This window comes from Sorex fumeus, unplaced genomic scaffold (assembly GCF_029834395.1).
Source record: "Sorex fumeus unplaced genomic scaffold, SorFum_2.1 ptg000039l, whole genome shotgun sequence".
Classification (NCBI taxonomy): domain Eukaryota; kingdom Metazoa; phylum Chordata; class Mammalia; order Eulipotyphla; family Soricidae; genus Sorex; species Sorex fumeus.
The window spans coordinates 9,543,032-9,561,346 of NW_026606096.1; positions in this window are offsets into that span (position 1 = coordinate 9,543,032).

The following is an 18,315-nucleotide window of genomic DNA, read 5'->3' on the forward strand; positions in this document are numbered from 1 at the left end:
TGGGAACCTTGTGGACAGCAGGTATGAGCCGGAGGTGTGGGGGCGACTAAAACCTCATGGGAAAGGGGGCGTTCCAGTCCGTCCTTCACACCCTACCAAGGTTACCAGTAGCCCCCCGCGAGCGGCTCTCCAGCACGGCCACGGCCCCAGAAGCACAAGGACTTAATGCAGAACCTGACAGCTTGGAGCCGAAAAGTGAACGGACTATGCGTTAATCCAGTCCATCAGGTCTGTCCGGAGGGGAAAGGGTGTTGCCCCAGTCGCCTTCTCCTCTCTGGAAAGAAAGATGGCGGCCGCATGGGAGCCTTGTGGACAGCAGGTATGAGCCGGGGGACTGGGGGCGACTAAAACCTCATGGGAAGGGGGGCGTTTCGGTCCGCCCTTCACGCCCTACCGAGGTCACCAGTTGCCCCCCACGAGCGGCTCTCCAGCACGGCCACAGCCCCAGAAGCACAAGGACTTAATGCAGAACCCGGCAGCTTGGAGCAGAAAAGTGAACGGACTATGCGTTAATCCAGGCCATCAGGTCTGTCCGGAGGGGAAAGGGTGTTGGTCCCTTCTGCCCTCCTCCCTCTGGAAAGAAAGATGGCGGCCACATGAGAGCCTTGTGGACAGCAGGTATGAGCCAGGGGTGTGGGGGCGACTAAAACCTCATGGGAAGGGGGGCGTTCCGGTCCATCCTTCACGCCCTACCGAGGTTACCAGTTGCCCCCCGCGAGCGGCTCTCCAGCACGGCCACGGCCCCAGAAGCACAAGGACTTAATGCAGAACCCGGCAGCTTGGAGCAGAAAAGTGAACGGACTATGTGTTAATCCAGGCCATCAGGTCTGTCCGGAGGGGAAAGGGTGTTGCCCCAGTCGCCTTCTCCTCTCTGGAAAGAAAGATGGCGGCCGCATGGGAGCCTTGTGGACAGCAGGTATGAGCCGGGGGACTGGGGGCGACTAAAACCTCATGGGAAGGGGGGCGTTTCGGTCCGCCCTTCACGCCCTACCGAGGTCACCAGTTGCCCCCCACGAGCGGCTCTCCAGCACGGCCACAGCCCCAGAAGCACAAGGACTTAATGCAGAACCCGGCAGCTTGGAGCAGAAAAGTGAACGGACTATGCGTTAATCCAGGCCATCAGGTCTGTCCGGAGGGGAAAGGGTGTTGGTCCCTTCTGCCCTCCTCCCTCTGGAAAGAAAGATGGCGGCCACATGAGAGCCTTGTGGACAGCAGGTATGAGCCAGGGGTGTGGGGGCGACTAAAACCTCATGGGAAGGGGGGCGTTCCGGTCCATCCTTCACGCCCTACCGAGGTTACCAGTTGCCCCCCGCGAGCGGCTCTCCAGCACGGCCACGGCCCCAGAAGCACAAGGACTTAATGCAGAACCCGGCAGCTTGGAGCAGAAAAGTGAACGGACTATGTGTTAATCCAGGCCATCAGGTCTGTCCGGAGGGGAAAGGGTGTTGCCCCAGTCGCCTTCTCCTCTCTGGAAAGAAAGATGGCGGCTGCATGGGAGCCTTGTGGACAGCAGATATGAGCCGGGGGACTGGGGGCGACTAAAACCTCATGGGAAGGGGGGCGTTTCGGTCCGCCCTTCACGCCCTACCGAGGCCACCAGTTGCCCCCCACTAGCAGCTCTCCAGCACGGCTACGACTCCAGAGCACAGAAACCAATTTCTTAACTATCTGACTTTCAGTAGAAATACTTCCAGGGTCAATAAGTAAAATAGCAGAAATCCAAAACCAACATATAATTCTTGAACCCAGCTGTAGAAAGCAAATCACTTCACAATGCTTTGTCAGCATGTCTGATTTGGGGGGGGGGGGGGGTAAACTCTAAATAATAGTGGTGAATCTTTTATTGAAACAATGAATCTAATCAAAGCAGATAGAGTGTTAACTAGAATTCATCTGCCCCACAGGGACTGGGAGGGGTGGGGGTGGGGTTTTATTGGGGTTCTTCATGGTAAAAAATAAGTTTTGGTAAAGGGAAATGTGCTTGATATTTGCATGACTGAGACCTAAACCTGAAAGCTTTGTAACCTTTCCCATGGTGATTCAATAAATAAATAAATTAATTAAAAAAAATTTCTTATACACACCAGTTCCTGCCTGAGAACTCTGGGGCATTCTCGGGAGGGGGTAAGTCAAGGCCCCTGTCTCCAAAGCCCTGGCAACCACACTCACATTCTGTCACCATATCTACAGCTTACACTCCATCACTTAACAACTGAGCGCCACAGAAATGCCAAACTACTGAAAATTTCAGGTAAACCAGGGTTTTTTTTTTAATTTCTTTTCTTTCTTTTTCTTTTTTTTTCTTTTGGCTGAAAACTCGGAGCCTTCTCAACCCTCCCCATATTTCTGGAATCCCCAGAAACACACCCAGGTTCCACCATAGCTGCTATAAAAGTTCATTGCCCAGTTAAAGATTCTGGATTTTCTGGCGCAACACCTCCAAATGTCTCTCTGTAATACTAACATTCCAATAGAGGCACAGCAGATTGGATGGGAATATAATGTAGAAGCAACTAAGCTCAATTAACAAAAGCATAGAAGGTTCAATTACCAGAAATTTTCAACTAACAACAGTTTAGTAAACCTTCAGGTAAACGCTTAATGTCCCCAAGGTGAGATATAACAATTTTTACAAATTTTCTTTTACTGACGTATTTTTTTATAATTTCATTAGTCATTTAGTGGTAATAAGCAGTATAAGATAAATTATCTTGAGCCTTCTAAAGAGGTAAGCTTGAGGGGTGGTTGGGAACACAGGGACAATGGTAGAGGGAAGGTGACTGGTGATGGGTTTGGGGTTGGAATATTGAATGCCCGTAACAAATGCATAGTGAACAGTTTTGTAAACCAAGGTGTTTAAATGAAATGAAGGGGGAAAAGGAAAGAATTATAGCCAATTTTTTTAGAAACAATAAACGAGGATAATTCAAATGTTGGTTTGGACAAAGCTATCTATCTCTACAGCGCAACTTCTAGGCGGTTAAAATAACTGCAAAGCATTCCTCCCAGTTTCCTTTTCTTTATTTATTTTTGAATACTTCATTTCCTTTTCTTTATTTCTTTTCACATACTTCAATTTGAGACTCCTCTCTTCCCTTCCACTGCCACAAAGGTCCAAAATTATGTACATGTATTCTTATGCATGATAACCAAGATGGCTAATCATTGGATCAATGGACCACCAAACCTAATATTTTCCCCCACTTACAGGCTTAGATAAAGGGGGAAATGTAGGGCCCTCTCTATAAAATATCTTATTTATCAAATTACTCACTTTGTTCAAAATGTGATGAAAGACAAGTAGTGGACCACAAAAGTTACTCTGCATATGCTTCCTCAACATGAACCTCATGACAAGAGAAATTTGCTAAAATTATATCCTTTCTTACAGTAGAGAGTGATCTTTTGCCAGAGATGGCAAATGTAATCTCGACTGTTTCATTCTCTGGAAGAAAAAAATGCACATAAAACAAAATAGAACCATGGTACAATGCTACTAGAAAAGTAGAGATCTTTAGAAACAGGCAGGCAGACACAAGCCATACCCCACAGGCACCTATCTGGTCACCTATTAAGGCAATGGTAGGGATTGGGTTTATGTGCTATAAACAATCAGGATAAAACGGCCAAAGTTAACCATCAAAATTCTGTTTCTACCTACTTGAGTGATAGCACAGCAAGTAGGACATTTGCCTTCCACAAGGCCAACTCAGGCGACCTGAGTTCGATTTCTCCAGCCCTCTCGGAAAGCCCAGCAAGCTACCAAGAGTATCTCGCCTGCACTGCAAAGCCTAGCAAGCTACTCCTGATGTATTCAATATGCCAAACACAGTAACAACAAGTCTCACAATGGAGACGTTACTGGGCCAGCTCAAGCAAATCGATGAACAACGGGAGGACAGTGACAGTGACCAACTTGAAAGCAATATTCAAGAAAGAATCATTTTAGGACTACTATGCCATGGAAACCAGAATCTTGTTGAAATCATTAACTTTCTTTATTCCAAACTTGTCTCCTTTAGAATTGAGTCTAAACACCTCTAGTATGGTCACCCAAGAAACAAATAAGAATTAACTATACCCTCCAAAAGACTAATGCTGGGGAAGAGCCCTACCATAGATAGTATTCATCTCTAAGATAATGTCCACATCTTTCACTGTAGTCATAGCCCTCAGAGCCACTTAAACACCTTAAGCTCATACATTTCTCTATAATTTACAAAGAAGCTTCATATATAATATCACTTTGGGGAAGAGGAGTGCCACACTCAGCAGTGCTCAGGGTTTACTTCTGGCTCTGAACTCAGGAATCACCCCTGGCAGTAGCTGGGTGACCATATGAGATGCCAGGAATCAAATCCAGGTGAACCACATGCGAAGAAAGTACTATACTATTGCTCTAGCCCACATTATCTTTTTAAGCCTCACAATATATGGGACAGATGTTGTGACTTCTCTTTCCAATTTGTAGAGAAATAAAAACTCACAGAAGTGATTCGCCTACAGGACGAGAAATCCATGTATCACTCTGATATATTTTTAAAGAATGTGTATATTTATAAATTAAAATAAATTTAATTTTTAAATCATAAATATAATGAACTTTCCTTATAGAATTTAGGCATTATAAAATATACACCCATATTCCTGCTGTATTAAATGTCTCATTAGATTCCAACTTTTTCCTATACACAAATTTAATGTGGCTATCATCACTTAGTGGGGCTGGAGAGATAGCACAGCAAGTAAGGCGTTTTCCTTGCATGCAGCCAACATGGCCAACCCGAGTTCGATTCCTCCACCCCTCTCAGAGAGCCCAGCAAGCTACCGAGAGTACCTTGCCCGCATGGCAAAGTCTGGCAAGCTACCCGTGACATATTGGATATGCCCAACACAGTAACAAGTCTCACAATGGAGACATTACTGGGCCCGCTCGAGAAAATCGATGAACAACGGGAGGACAGTGATCATCACTTAGTTACCCACTTTTCAGTAACAAATTATTATAAATATCTTCCACTTCATTATTCTTACAGATTCCACAGCTCCCAAACAATCATACTGGGTCTGGAAAAATAGTTCAAATGGTAGAGCACCTGCTGAGCATGTGCACGGCCTGATAGTGGTCCCTGTACTACATGTCCTCTGAAGTGTGGTCCTGTGGCCATAGCGTCACATTACAGTCCGTTCACCAAACCATCAGGATTGCTCTGCTGGGTGTGGGCTCTGTATACCTCCTATTTAGATTATAAACATATTTCCACAATTAATGATCTTTACAATGCATAACATTACATTTGGGTCTTTCTTAAAAACCAAAGTTACCACTACATAATCAACAGCTGATTATTGAGAATATCACAGAGAACATATCAGATCTAAGAGTAAGTGAGTTGGTGTTTGATTCATCCACTTAAGTCTGAGTCAGCATAGGAAATCTGTGGTGATGCTGTTTTCGGTTTAAAAGTTGGCATTAATAAAAATAGACATCAAAGGCAAAGGGCAAGCTGTAGGTGAGACAGATTTTAAAAAAAAATTCCAACTTGAAAATTAGCCAAGAAACCAAAGGATCATCATGTAGGAATCTTAACAGAACTGTCTGTAGCACTGTCCTTCCATTGTTCATGGATTTGAACAATGGAAGGACAGTGCTACAGACAGGCCCACTCAAGTGGGCCCAGTAACGCCTCCATTGTGCAATTTCTTGTTAGTGTGTTTGGCATATCAACTATGTCATGGGTAGCTTGCCAGGCTTTGCTATCCACTCCAGCCCAGCGGGTAGCAGATTTGCCTTGCAAGCTGCTGACCCGCCCCACTCGGCCAACCCAGGTTGATTCCTCCTCCCCTCTCGAAGAACCCGGCAAGCTACCTTATCAGAACTAAAGAGGAAAAAGTGAAAGTAAAGAACTGATAATGAAGTTTGGTGGGCAGTGTTGTCTAATTGGTAGTCAAATGATACAGTCACCCCTTGAGTGTCCTTGTGCTTGTTTCCTCGTTGGATTAAACAAACAAAAAAAATTTTAATTTATTTATTATCAGGAAAATAGCTAAAAATTTACATATTTTCTTTAATTTCATCATCATGACCACCTTTTGAGGAAGAAAACATAAAATCCCTCCTAATGGATAAGGAACTGAGACTGAGGAGTCAGGTAAATTATTCATTGTCACAGAATTAGTGACAAGCAAAGAAGATTCGAATTAATTCTCTCTGTGCTCTCAACAACACAATACAATACCTTCCTTATAAGCCATCTAGATAATTTAATTCTGTCGCTATTAAGTCTGCTTTATAAAAATCTGCCAATATTGAAGAACCTCCAATAAAAAACCTTTTATGTCACTTAAAAAAAAAAAACAAGGGCTGAAGCAATAGCACAGCGGGTAGCATGTTTGCCTTGCACTGGGCCAACCTGGATTCGATTCCCAGCATCCCATATGGTCCCCTGAGCACCACCAGGGGTAATTCCTGAGTGCAGAGTCAGGAGTAACCCCTGTGCAATGCCTGGTGTGACCCAAAAAGCAAAATAAATAAATAAATAATAAAAACTGTGACACCATCTACTAAATGCAAAAACAACCTATTCTAGTTCAAATAGATCTAGATTAACCTGATCATTCATTGAACACCTGTTTTTTTTTTTTGCAGGGGGAGGGGAGCAGATTCCCCACTTTATTTAAACACCATGGTTTACAAAGTTGATCATAATGATTTGTTATAGGCATTCAAGATTTCAACACCAATCCCACCACCACTGTTATTTTCCCTCCACTATTATCTCCATTTTTCCAACCACCTTTCAAGCCTGCCCCCACAGCAGGCCCATAATAATATATTTTATATTGCTTGTTACCATAAAATAGCTAACAAAATAATCAAAAAAATTTGTATAGAAGATTTTTGAAAATTGTTGTATCTAACCATGAGAACATTAACTCCTTTTCTGAGAGTTTACTAAGTTGTTGTTGCAAGTTGAACCTTCTGTGTTAATGTTTTTGTTATTTGAGATTAGTTGACTTCTGTATTACATTCCCTCCAATCTGATGAGCTGCTACTGGGATGTCTGTGTTATAGGGTTTGAAAATAGATGTTTTACAGCCATGAATATGGCTACACACTACAGAAAATTCATAATATTTAATTGAACAGTCTGAGAAGGCCTGAAATTTTCAGCCACAAAGATCTGTGTACCTGAAGTTTTCAGTGATTAGCTTCTCTGTGAGGCCCATTCCTGAGGTGATGGGACCCAACTGGATGCATGGCAATGACTTTGGGGTGCTGGAGTAGCTACCAGGGCTTAGGAAGGGCAGAAGTTGATCCACTTCAGTCTGAGAGTACCCCAGAGGTCTCAGCTAGAAACAGATGTCCAATAAATTTGGGGGAATAGTTAATCTCTTTTGAAATTTTATTTATGAGTCTCTGGAATAACAACTATTTGTTACCATAAATATTTTATGAAGCAGTAATAAACCCATAGATTCTGATGTGGATAATTTGCTTTCAGAAAAGTAAATTCGGGTCTAATTAATTAATTAATTAATTATTGGATCACCCTGAGATACACAGTTATGAAGTTGCTCATGTTGGGTTTCAGTCATACAATGTTCCAACATGTGTCCCTCCACCAGTGTATATTTCCCACCACCAATGTCCACAGTTTCCCTACCACTACCATTCCCATTCCCTATCCCACATCCCCCACTATTAGGGTTTACTTTAAAGGAAATTTGAAAATGTTGAAGTGAGAGAAATGAGTAGTTTCATATAGAGTAGTGTTAGTGAAGTTCTTGCTAATGAACAGGTAAGATATCTATGACACATACCTATGAAAGATACGCAGATATATAGAAAGGAACCCATTCTAGCCAGAAAGAACAACAAATGCAAATCCTGACTGGCATATCTGTGGAATGACAGTGAGGTCAGGGTGATGGGAACAGAATGAGCAAGAAGGGAGGAACAAGAGTCAGAAAGAGGAGTGGGATGGGGAGGACAGAGCCATAGCGATAATGCAGCAGGTAGGGCATTTGCCTTGCACTCAGCAGACCTGGGTTCCATCCCTGGCATTCCATAGGGTCCCCTGAGCACCACCAGGCATAACTCCTGAGCATTTCTGGGTGTGACCCAAAAACCCAAAAATAAAAAGAAAGAAGGAGGAAGGACTTGACTAAGGACACACTTATAGGTCACACATATAGTAAGTGCAAGGTTTTAAAAAGCTTTAAGCAAAGGTGTGAGAAAGATATATGTATTTATAAAGATCAACTTCTTGACTGTATTGAAAATAGGGACATGAAAATTTAAGGATAAATGGGTCCTTTAGGAAGCTATTGCAATACTCTAAGAAAGCAATTTTAGTGACTAGGCTCAAAACAGTACACTGACAATAGTGAGAAGTACTAGGTCACTAGTGGTATTTTGAAAGTGAAGTCCATGAGATTTAAGAGTAGGAGAAAGAGAAATCAACGATTACTATAAAGAGTGTGGCCTAAGGGAAAAAAGAATGAAATTTCTCTCTCCTGATGTAGGAAGAGCTAGTGAAGATTTCAAAACAGGTCACGATCAGAGAAGAAGAAGAGAGGAGGGTCATTGGCTTTGCAATGATAAGATGACTGGGATGACTGGCTGTGAGACATTAAATAAAATACAAATTGTATCTTAAGAGAAACCAATGGCCATAAACCCTGTGATCTAATTTTAGGGTGAAATATATATCCCTGTAGTCTTTCAGCATTGTAAAAAAAAAGATGAGAGTGTTTTAAAAACAGAAAAACAGGCATTGGAGAGATAGACAGCTGGTAGGGCATTTGCTTTGCAAGTGGTCGGCCTGCATTGGAGTGATTACTGAGTGCAGAGCCACGAGTAATGCCTGAGTATTGCCAGGTGTGAACCAGCAAACAAAATAATAATAAAAAAAATTTAAAGGAGAAAACATACTCTCAGGGGGCCAGATAAATAGTACAGGAGGTAGGGTACTTGCCTAGCACACAATTGACCTGCGTTTGACCTCCAGCTCTCAAAGAATCCCCAAGCCCTGCCAGGAATGATTCCAGAGCACAGAACCAGGAGTAAGCTCTTAGCACTATGGCTATGGCCTCATAAAACAAACAACAACAAAAACTACCATCAAACTAAAATCAATGCTGATGATAAGCTTCATATGCATTAGAATTAAAATCTCAACTATGAAGAGTGTAAGAAATGCACAAATGGGGAATTTGTCCCCATGTGGATAGAAGGATGGGGACAAGGAAGAAAACAAGCTGATCACATAGATGGAAAATGAGTGTTGGCTTAAACAGTTATATGACCCCAGAGATGATGGTATGTCAGGACACTTTCAATATACACGACTATTTAAATATTCCAAAGCAATTTTTCATTTGATGATTCACAATCAAGTTATACCTGGCCAGAAAGATCTGCTTTAGTTCATAGGAATTATGAGAAGTGACTAAATTTCTCTAAGAGGAAATGGCTAGCTTTAATTCCATGGCCTTTTAGACTTCAACTTCTCATCCACTGCATATGTTTTGGCAGAAGGAAACTCTTCCTGCAGCAGAGAGCCTACTGAAGTGACTGCAAGGACCTTCCCAGAGAACAGCAGTGTGTAGCTATTGGGCTAATAGAGCAAATTCTTGGTGTGCAAGATCTGTTTTAGTTAACAATTTCAGTGAACTGAAAACTGGCAGTTAAATTCATTCATTTTGCTTATTTCAAAAACAAGTATCTGTTGAGCAGGAGAAAATTTTATTTTAATGCATTTTTTTATTTAAATGAAAAACTCTATGTTGGTCTTAAGAGAAGACAGATGAGTTTAATAACACTTGGAGCTTGCCTGATTTATAAGCATATTTCCAAGGCAATAGGTGGAAATAAGTTTATAGAACTTATAAAAGCTCATCAAACTGTCCCATATATAAAATATCAATATCCGGCTCCATAATAAATATTATGCTTCAAACCCAAGACTCCTGCAGAGGGGGAAAAGAAAGATAAATTGAAAAGTACGTGTTAAGAAACATTCCCACTGTAATGGAAAAAGACAACTTGGTGGGGCTGGGATTTTGAACCACACCCAGCAATATTCAAAAGTTACTCCTGGCTCTGCACTCAGGAACCAATCCTGCAAGTGCTTGGGAAACCATATGGGATGCCAGGGATTGAACCCAGGTTGGCCTCATGCAAGGCAGGCATCCTACCCACTGTACTGTGTCTTCAACACCATTTTTGGGGAAGGTAGGGGACATACCTGGCGATGCTCAAGAATTACACCTTCCTCTTCACTCAGAAATCACTCCTGATGGCACTCAGGGAACCATATGGCATGCTGAGGTTAGAATCTAAGTCAGTTGCCTGCAGAGCAAGCACCTAAACTATTGTATTATCTGTCCAGCCTCAGAAAAAAAAACTAATTTTGCTCACTTTTACAATCTACTAAAATCTGGCCACCAATAATAACAGAAATTGTAACAATGCTCTTTCTGTGAAGGTAGAGCTATAAAGTATAGGAATAAAACACTGAAGCCTTAGAAACTGCTTTTATCTTAGTTGTAAACAATTACCTCAAGTTTTTAATTCACTTTACCCACTGAATAGCAGAACCTTGTATGCAAGAAATCTTTAATTAAAGTAACTTCTTGATTTGAAATTCTATAATATTATATAATCATGCAGGTTTTTCTTATAATGACAGATTATCATTAGGCAAAAAATTTCACAATACTAACAAAATGTGTATCTCAATCACTATCAGACACACATATCAGACCTCATCTTAAGTATAATGTGACAAAACCTACTCTTTATATTACCCTTGTGCCAAATCCTACTGTTGCATCTTTAGTATTCTCCCATTTCATTCCATAGAAGTTCAATTCTCGTGTATAAAAACATTGGAGTCAGGGCTGGAGTGATAGCACAGCAGGTAGGACGTTTGCTTTGCACATGGCCAACCCAGGTTTGATTCCCAGCAATCCATATGGTCCCTTGAGCACTGCCAGGAGTATTTCCTGAGTGCAGAGCCAGGAAAAACCCCTGTGCATTTGTAACCCAAAAAGCAAAACATATAATTAAATTTAAAAAAAATAAAAACATTGGAGTCATCCTTAACTCCATTTATTCTCTAGCATCCAATTTTCTAGCAAATTGTGTCAGCCCTACCTCAAAATATCTGCAGAATTCTACATCACACCACCAATCCCAGCAAAATCACCTAAGAAACTGCCTTCTTGAGCATTTCTCACCTGCCTAGATCTATACCCTCTTCACTTGCACCCTACAGTTATGAGGAAACAGTAAAATTGATTCTTAAAACACAAGCCACATGGGCAGGAAGATAGCTCAACTGACTGAAGAACACATGCAAGGATGCAAGGACCCAAGTTCAGTCACCAGCATCGCATATTGTCTCGCCAGCACCACCTGGCATATCCCTGGTGGCCCCAACAATACCGGGTCTGAGCTGGACCAGATGCCACACCTGAGCATGAAACCTCTGGCTGCACAATCAGGTTGAGTATCACCAAGAGTTGCCCCCAGGTTTGCCTGAGCTCTGCTTGGAGATAAAAAACAAAATCAAAGCCCACAAAAGCCACATCCTGTCAGTGTTGTGCTAGAAACCCTCTGTGGGGTTTCCCATCTCCTGCTTAGTAAAATCCAAAGTTCCATACAGACCTCCAAGGCTCTCTCAACTAACCACAACTCTGCATTTTGTATACTTTGTTCTAACTACACTCTCCTTGTTTTTCTTTTTTGAGTGGGGGGGGGGGGGGTTGGAAGGAGGGCCACATTTGGTGGTTCTCAGGGCTCACTCCTGGCTCTGTGCTCAGGCACCAGTCCTGGTGAACTTGAGGATCACACGTGGTGCTGGAAATCAAACCTGAACCAGCCACATGCAGGCAAGCACCCTAACAGCTATATTATCACTTTGACCCCTGCCTTGCACTCTTGTTCCAACATGCAGTACATGCTACCTCTCAGGAGCCTCAGACTCTTCGATTCTTCTCTGCCTTTTCCCCTCACTGGTCTCTGCCACCTTAACAGAGAACCCCACTGGGACTGGAGAGATAGCACAGCCGGTAGGGCGTGTACACACTGCTGACCCAGCTTTAATTCCCAGCATCCCATATGGTTCCTCAAGCACTGCCCGGAGTAATTCCTGAGTGCAGAGTCAGGAGTAACCCCTGTGCATCGCCGGGTGTGACCCAAAAAAGAAAAAAAAAAAACAACTAACCAGCTCAAAACCCCATTCCCCCATCGAACTCTACTCCAGTGCCATACTTCATTTTCATTATAACCAACATCACATAGTATAGACTTAAGAGAAATGATCTGCCTTAATACTAACAAGACAGATCTGATATAAAAACGATATCCTGGGGCGGGGCATGGGGGCCAGAGAGATAATATAGCAGGTACAGTGCTTGCCTTGCATGAGGTTGGCCTAGGTTTGATCCCAGCACTGCATACTGTCCCCTGAGCCCCTCCAGGATGCCTGAGCACACAGCCAGAAATAAGCCTTGGGCACCACTGTGTGTGCACATAACAATAATAATAACAACAACAACAATGGTAATGGCATCCCTGAGACCAAATTCCAAGATCTGGCGCATAAGGTACTTGGAAATTATTTGTTGAATAAATGTTATAAACTCCCAGGATGTCTTTCTAACAAGTGTACTCTATAGTGACCTCTAAACTGGCAGCCATTTCCAGAATCAAGTTATTTCAACTCAGGAGATGAGGCCTAACACCCTCTGGGCACTTTGCTTTCATCTTTCCCATGAGCCTCCCCTGCACCAAAGTCACTGATGGCACTGGGCAAGAAAGTTCTCCCTGGGGTAGATTCAGGGTTGGGGGTGGGGGAAGGGAAAAATTTTGTTTGTTTGTTTAATTTCTGGGCCATACCTAGTGGTATTCTAGCTTCCTTCTGGCTCTGAGCCCAGGGATTATACCTGGTAGGATTCAGGGTTCCTATTGGGTGCCTGCAATCTAGCCTAGGCCAGACATACAAGGCAAGAGCCCTTCCTGCTGTACTATCACTCGGACCCCACCAGAGACATTTCTGTAACCTGTTTTCCAACCGGCACCACCTCATGGTTGGGGGAAGAAAAAAAAATATCAGGCAGGTAAGAGTTGGAAGGGTTCCCCCAGCTCCACTTATGTCTGTCTTTCCCTGAAGGAGGCTTAAGTGGAGGAGCTGTGCCCCATGACCCCAACATTGCAAAGGGAGGGGTGAGCTGGCCTTACCTCAACAGGCCTCCTAATGGTGTGTGCCCCCAAGATGCTAAACACACCCCTGTGCCTGATGGTCTAGGTTAGTGGTGGAGTTCTGTGAGTTTTGCACCCACTGTCCCTTCTTCCGTGGAAGGATGGGGCCCTCTTCGTGCCCCCCACTTCTATAGAGAAAACAGATACTCTTCACTGCCACCCCTTTCTGTGACCAGGTGTGGAAGGGAGCCACAAATCTGAACTGGCTGTGTTCTTGATGAGGGTCTCTCAAGCTTAACGTGCTTGGGGACCCCTGGGTCCCCTAGGGAGAATGCAGACTCTGCCTCGGTAGACCCAGGTGGGACCAGAACCGCATTTCTGACAAGCCCGTAAGAGGCACCTGCAGCTGGTCAGCCGCCACTCAACGCTGCAGATGCTGCGGGGCCTGCTGGCTCCTGGGCGCGGCTTTCTCCCTCTCCCGCAGCGTGGTCCTCCTTCCCAAGCACCCGCAGCCGCGCTGACGCCTCCATCTGGGACTCCAGAGCTGTTGGAAGCCCAGGCCGGGCCTCAGCAAACTGGCCCAGGACAGACACTGCCTCTGTCCCGCCGACACCCTGCTTCCGGCAGCCGCCCCGCCTACGCTGAGACTCTTCTCGGCCGGCGGAGAAGGACCCTCAGCGTGCAGAGGTGGGGCAGTAGAGCTGCGGCCCCCAAGCCCGGTCCTGTCACCCCCACCCTGCAAAAAGATCGAGCCAAAGAAGTGGGCTCCCGGGTGAAATACGGTCTCCCACTGGGCTCCGAAGTATTTGACGCCTGGAAACTAGAAGTGTGCGCATGTGGGTGGGGCGGTCTTTGCAGCTAAGCTTTGCAGCGTCAGGGGCGTTGGGCAGTTGGGGGGCACTTCGCGCCCTTCGTGGGGTAATTCCCACTGGCCAGCAGCCTCCAACGCTGCGCCTTTGCCGACCCCTGGGAAGCGCTTTGGATGCTCGGCCGCCACTCTCTGTGCCACTCTCTGCTCGCTGGATGGAAGGAAAGAAAAAAAAACGGGCCGCGGGAAAGGGGCTCCCCGAGAGTCACGTGCGTGGGAGAGCGGCGCAGCTGAAGGGGGCGGACACCTTGGGACCTCAAAGAATATAAATGAATAAATAAATAAACAAACAAATGTAAACGCCCCGCCTGGCCCCGTAAGCGCATTTTGATTTTAGGAAGAGTTTCCTCCGGGTTAGGAGGTTTGTTGTTTCAATTATTTTTTAAAAAGTATTGGAATGACATCTCCCTCCAGTGTCATTGTTAGTGTTGTTTTAGTTTTGGGGGCCACACCCTCAGGTTTTCTCCCAGCTCGGTGCTTAGCAAGGTGTGGGGAGGGGCTTCTCTCCTGGTGGTGAACCCGGGGAGTCCACCCCACTGAGACACACACACACACACACACACACACACACACACACACACCAATTGTGTCATCTTGAAACATCAAATGCTCTCGGTTCTGTCTGGGGACCCTCAGGACCCCAAGGTTGGATGTCATGAGTCCCCGGAAAGGAAGCAAGGGAGACCCTTACTAGCGGGGGTCGATGATGGTGCGGGGTGCGCGTCTTCTGGGAGGGGCCTGGGACCCTCTGCAGCGGGTGACAGCGAGTCCTTTTAGTCCCTTGACTCCAAGTGTCCCGGAATTAGAGCAAAGTGTAACTTCACCGGCTGATGGGCAGTCCACACTGTTTCGGGACTCCTGCTCCGCTAGCAGCCAGCGAGCAGCCTTTCCCGCGGCTCTTCGGAACCTGAAGCTGGGTTAAGGCGTCTCAGTAACTACCCCCCAACCCGGTCCAAACCCCGAAAGCATTCGGAGGGAGACGCGGATATGCAGAGCTGCGCGTCTTGGAAGGGCAGGGGGCTGGGGGAGGGGGAGAGGGCTTTGCTCTGCACCGGGGGCTGTGAGGTGTGGGAATCTGGGTATCTGGACCCGCAGAGGGACTGAGGGAACGAGCCGGGTCTCTGGGGCCTTGATCCTACTCGGGTGTTTCCAAAGCGGGGTCTCTGGGGCGCTGACTCACTCTAGGGCTCATACTCAAGGTTTCCCGCAGAGTCGCTGCTGGGCGGAACAGCTGCAGCGCTCACTGCGGCACCGCTCAGGCCGCTGGGTCCTCTGAGCCGCCACGCCCCAGCCCCCCCTACCGCGGGTGTCCCCAGCATCTTATCTCACCTCCGCATTGCATGTGTCTTTCACACGTCTCACACCCTGATTGTGTGACTTGCGGCTCTCAGCTGAGATTCTCAGACTGTCCCTCACACAGACTCTCCAGGAGGGGAGCAAGAGGAAGCTGGGGCTATGTGTCTGTGTGTGTCTGTGTCTGTGTGTCTCTGTGTGCGTGTGTGTGTGTGTGTGTGTAAGAGAGACAGACTGAAAGACAAACAGACAGAGACAGAGGCAGACACAGACACAGACATAGACTCAGAGCAGAGACAGACAGACACAGAAACAAAGAGACCCCCACAGAGGTGGGGTCACCAGCACATAAAAGATAGAAACAAACAAATCTGTATAAGCATACTATTCCTTCCTCTCAAACTAGAAATAATTTAATAAGACAAGGGAACATCTTTTAACGTAGTGGGTTCTGTCTTTTCCTGGTGCACTAAATAGAACATTAAGGTAAAGGTAAAGGCCCTCCCGTTGATCGTTGATTTGCTCGAGCGGGCCCAGTAACATCTCCATTGGAGACTTTGTTGTTACTGTGTCTGGCATATCCAATACTCTCGGTAGCTAAATAGAACATTACCAAAAAAAAAAAAAAAAAAAAGCTAGGGAGCAAAGAGACCACGATCACACATCTCTTGTGAAGTCCTGGTCCCCATATCCAGCCCATAACCCTGTACAGGCCCCTCTCCTAGGAAAACCTTCCCTACCCCTCCACACACACATAAACACCGGGCCTATTTTTATTGAAAAAGGAGAATATTAAATTTGCTGTATCAAAGCATCCTGCTAGTTGTTGCTCTTTTAATGGTCATTACAGGAAATGCCTTATGTTTATATTAGATGATAAGGATGTGGATGGTTATAGATTGATAGGATTATTTTAGCTAAGAGCAAAAAAAAATCATTAATTCTCAAACAAATATGTCTTTATCGGCTACTAGAAACCTGAGTCCTATCTACAACGTCTCAGCTTATTTTATAAAACCACTTAATGTTAAAATTACTTATAGCAACATAAATTCTGTTTAGTAGAAATCTGTTTAAAACCATAAGTCTGAGGGACCAGAGCATATAGCCAGAACACCAGGGAGGGTGCTTGACTTGCACCTGGAGACTGACCCGGATTCAATCCCTGCCATTCCATATGATCCCCCAAGTACCACCAGAAGTGTTTTCTGAACATAGAGACAGGAGTAAGCCCTGAGCATCGCATCGCTAGATTTGGCCCTAAAACAAATACATTTTTTTTAAAAAAGCACTTGTCCTATATCAGAACCTAAGGTATTCAGGGAAAATATCTAAGGTGTGAACTGAGAGGGATTTAACTAAATAGTAAGCACTTTTATTTTTTTGCCAATATCCATTGAAGTCACATATACTAGTGGCTACATTTTTTGTCCCAAATCACCAGATTAAAATGTTTGAAGTATAACTATAATCTTTTATAGAAAAAAATGGAAATACATACTGTGATTTATTGAAATGTACATAATACCTTTTGACCACATAATCCCTGCAGGGGATTACTAAAGAAATACTTAAACACAGGACAACGCTTTAGACACACACACACACACACACACACACACACACACACTTACTCACATATATGAAGATACTGCTGAGCAATGACTTTCCTGGACGTTTGTTAAACTTAAATAACAAGACCTGATCACAAGAGGCTGAGCACACTGATGAGAACAAGGAAAGTTGTCTGAAGCTGGACTTGTTTCAGAAAGTCTTGAACGGATTATCAAAATTATTATTCTGCTCATGAAAGATTAGATGAACAGTAAAATCACACAGTCAGTGTCCTATGGCTGCTTCTTGTGATCTTTATCTCTGGGCTTTACACCTTGGTGTGATTCCCCACCACTCTGCATTGGACAAGCATGCTGGTTTCTGCCTTATGTACACAGTGGTACCATAGTGGTAATATGTGGCTTTTGAGTCCAGGACAAAAAACACATGGCAACTTCTGCTTTGGTGGCTTGGAAGTGGTACTCTGGGAAGGACAGTATCCATGCAACTCTATGGAAAGGCCCATATGGAGACAATAATGCAGGTTCAGTAGTAAATCACCTTGAAGATGATTCTGCAGGTCTAGTCAAATCTTCAGATAACAGTAACCTCAGCCCACATTTGATTGCAATCTCATTAGAGACCAGAGCCAGAACCTTTTAAGTGAGCTCCAAAATTCTTAATCTGCAGAAACTAAGAAATAATAAGTGATTGAAATTATTTTCAGCCACTAAGCTACTGAGCATTGGCCTGATTTATTATGCACAATAGATAGCTATTCCATACTGCATATTAATATGATGAGTTATGATGTCACTATCAAAAATAAGATACCTTTCCAACTTTCCTTCTCTATGCACAAATCACCTCAGAAATTCCCCATCTCACATTGTATTATAAGTCACCTTACTATCAGCTCTGATCACCCTTTTATTTAGTGTCTCTGCTTTGATTCTTGCATTCTTTAAGACATCTTCTACACAGGAGTCAGTGTGGCATTTTAAAACAGCAATTAAATTGTGTCATCTTCCCCTTTTCGGTCCCTTTGGAAATATCTAATTGCATTATGAATAATATTGAAACTTCTTGATCCACAAGCCCTGCACAATGTATGTCGCCTTGTCTGCCCATCTCTCTGCTTTCAGTCTCGTTCTTAATGCTCAGCAACAAGCATAAGACACTTCCAAACCATCCAAACCAACCAAATTTTTACAGCTGCAGTTCCCTTTACTTAAAACAACCTTCCTCTGGTCATTTCAGGTCACAGGTGAATCAAAAGTCACCCACTTATTGACTTACTTGCAAATTGTTCTCTCTCTCTCTCTCTCTCTCTCTCTCTCTCTCACACACACACACACACACAGACACACACACACCACAAAGAGAG